The sequence below is a fragment of the Convolutriloba macropyga genome, unplaced genomic scaffold (genome assembly GCF_964194025.1).
Source record: "Convolutriloba macropyga unplaced genomic scaffold, txConMacr16.3 SCAFFOLD_3954, whole genome shotgun sequence".
NCBI lineage: Eukaryota > Metazoa > Xenacoelomorpha > Acoela > Convolutidae > Convolutriloba > Convolutriloba macropyga.
The window spans coordinates 16607-20000 of NW_027450007.1; the positions used below are offsets into that span (position 1 = coordinate 16607).

General features: G+C 39.9%; 1 non-coding gene and 1 pseudogene across 1 annotated transcript in view; both read left to right on the forward strand.

The window, feature by feature from the left end:
- Positions 1-934: 934 nt before the first annotated feature.
- LOC142355539 (5.8S ribosomal RNA) lies at positions 935-1086 on the forward strand (annotated as a pseudogene).
- Positions 1087-2769: 1683 nt separating this feature from the next.
- LOC142355540 (large subunit ribosomal RNA) overlaps positions 2770-3394 on the forward strand; it is a 3522-nt gene continuing 2897 nt past the window's right edge. The window contains exon 1 of the ribosomal RNA XR_012761256.1: positions 2770-3394. This exon is cut by the window's right edge and continues 2897 nt beyond it. This is a non-coding gene — a ribosomal RNA (large subunit ribosomal RNA).

Genomic DNA, 3394 nt, shown 5'->3' on the forward strand with positions numbered 1-3394 from the left:
TAGTAGGCTAAGCGCAAGCCGAAACATCAACATGTGAAAGTCGTAGAATTTTGCGATCAAATTGTGGCTAGTACTGTGATGTTACTAGTAACCTTGTGTTACGTCATATGGCCAAGAGAGCATTTGAAGGCGAAACTTCTGCATGGGGAAGCTGCATCATGAACAAAAGTTTATATCGAGTATTATGTTGACGTTAGTAGGCCCTGGCCGAAAGCGCAGCATGTGAAAGGTATAGATAAAAGTTAGCGTTGCAGTCAGTACTGTGTAGTTACTAGTAGCTGGATTTAAGCTCGAAATGAGACACTGTTGGTGAAACTTCATCATGAGAACGTCACAAGCTGATCACGCTCTATGATATGACTAGTATTATGTTGCTTCTAGTAGGCTAAGCGCAAGCCGAAACATCAACATGTGAAAGTCGTAGAATTTTGCAATCAAACTGTGGCTAGTACTGTGATGTTACTAGTAACCTTTTCTTACGTCATATGGCCAAGAGAGCATTTGAAGGCGAAACTTCTGCATGGGGAAGCTGCATCATGAACAAAAGTTTATATCGAGTATTATGTTGACGTTAGTAGTCCCTGGCCGAAAGCGCAGCATGTGAAAGGTATAGATAAAAGTTATCGTTGCAGTCAGTACTGTGTAGTTACTAGTAGCTGGATTTAAGCTCGAAGTGAGACACTGTTGGTGAAACTTCATCATGAGAACGTCACAAGCTGATCACGCTCTATGATATGACTAGTATTATGTTGCTTATAGTAGGCTAAGCGCAAGCCGAAACATCAACATGTGAAAGTCGTAGAATTTTGCGATCAAACTGTGGCTAGTACTTTGATGATGCTTGTAGCCAACCGAATTGGTTGAAAAGCCCAATAAGTAAGCTAACTTGGGAGAGCTTGTTGGAAACCAAATGCTACTAGATTGGTCCAAATACATCCTTCAACAGGGGATCACTTGGCTCGCTTTACGAAGAGGAGCACAGCTATATGTGTTAATTCGGTATGAATCGCAAGATTTGTTTACCGACCTCTCTAACGCAAAAGGCGGTCTCGGCTTCGGCTGTTGACTGCGTCCGATTCAGGGTTATATAACTCTCGATTGAACACATTGATGTTCTATTGTTGGTGCTTCCAATAAAATTGGAACACTTAAAGCAGAACCGATTCAAATAATAGCATTCTGATCAATGATTGCATTCCTTGATCAAGAACTGCTGGAGTCATTGTGATGGCGAATTTTCTTCATAAGAAAATTGCAAAGAGACGGAACTTAATGAGACTAGTATTATGTTGTTTCTAGTAAGCGGAAGCTGAAACAGCAACATGTGAAAATCAAGTTTTGTTCAATGATCTCGAGGCGATAAGTACTATGAAGCAACTAGTAGCCTAAGCATGACTCAGATTTGAGACAGTCAAAAAGACTGGCGAAACTTCTTCACATGAAAGTTACATAGAGAACTACAAATGTATACAGCGAGTATTATGTTGTTTCTAGTAGGCGAAAGCTGAAACATCAACATGTGAAAGTTGTCTGCAAACTGTAGAACGATATGTGATTAGTACTGTGCTGTTACTAGTAGCCAGTCTGACTGTAGAAGCCAAGACAAAGGGAAACTAATGCATCTGAAAAGGACAAGTTATGGAAAGGTATGCACGATAAGTATTATGTTGTTTCTAGTAAGCGGCAGCTGAAACATCAACATGTGAACGTCGTTGTGTACAGTAACCTAGAACTATATAGTCCTTAGTAACGTGCATTTACTAGTACCTGTAATTGGTATTCAGACTCAGGCAGTTTGGAATAGTTTGGCAAAGATGCACCAGAGAAAACTGGGATTTGATACAGAAATTGTTGAATACAAGTATTATGCTGCTTCTAGTAGGTTGAATCCGAAACATCAGCATGTGAAAATTGAAAACATTTCTGGTTCGAATTGTCACAAGTATTTGGTGATCTGAGTAGCCAAACTCACTACAACGCCAATTGAAGGCAAAAATTCTCAACGGGAAAAGCTATTCTCATTGAATGAGCTAACAAGACGAGTATTATGTTGCTTCTAGTAGGCGAAAGCCAAAACATCAACATGTGAAAGTCTTGCTGAACAAATTTAATGTTGTTGAGCTCAGTACCGTGTGAATTAGTAGCCATAATTGGCGAGCGAAAATTGAACTGGCGAAACTTCGTCTTTGGAAAATTGCAGATGCCGAGCACTTATTTTGCAACGAGTATTATGTTGACTGTAGTAAGCGAAAGCCGAAACAGCAACATGTGAAAGCTGTTGAAATTTGTGGTCATTTTGCAATAAGTACAAGGAGTGTAACTAGTAGCCAGGTCAAAATTTGGGATAAGAATGAGCAAAAATTCTGCATGAGAACAGTTGAAATTATGAAACTAAATTACAAAGACTAGTATTATGTTGTTTCGAGTACGCGAAAGCGGAAACATCAACATGTGAACGTTTGTAACGAAGTTTCGTTAATTTTCAGCCTAGTACTGAGCAAGAACGAGTAGCCTCATCTCCAATCCCACGCAAAATGTAGTGAAATATGTGAGTGAACCTTATTCACGGTGAGGGTTTCCCGAGGTCTGTATTGCAGCGAGTATTATGTTGCTTCTAGTAAGCGAAAGCTGAAACAACAACATTTGAAAGTTGGAATTAATGACTGAATGGAAACTTCGACCTGTGTTTGATAGTAGTAGCGAACAAAACTGCTGAATCGGTTTCTGTCTCATATTGGTCAGTGAACCAATTAAGAGACAATCAACTACATAACCTGAATTGGGCGAGAGAACCCCCTTAACTTAAGCATATCAGTAAGGGGAGGAAAAGAAATCAACTGAGAATCCCTTAGTAATGGCGAATGAACAGGGAAAAGCTCATCGGGAAGAGAAATGGCAACATTTCTCGGTGTCCGGTATGGTTTGATGCTAGACTGGTGAATTTGTCCTGATGTCTACTGGAAAGTAGCATCAAAGAAGGTGAAAATCCTGTAAAGGTCATTTTCGATACCAGTCATAATGGCTCATTCCTATGAGTAGAGTTGTTTGAAAGTGCAACTCGAAGCTGGAGATATGTCTCTCCAAAAGCTAATTATAAAGCGAGACCGATAGTAAACAAGTACCGTGAGGGAAAGTTGAAAAGCACTCTGAAGAGAGAGTGAAAAGTACGTGAAACTGTTGAAGGGGAACTGGAGTGAGCGTTACCATACTCAATGCCTTGATATTATATTCTCGGCTACCGAGTAGTGTAGTTGTCGTCTTTTGGCAAATCTTGTTAATGAATCGAGCAGAAGTTTTCCTCGGAATTCTTCTTGTTGATTCTAAACAAAATGAGATAAATTGATCTTGATTGCCTGTCTGACCTCAACTTCCTATTCAATGCTCTCTACAGCCC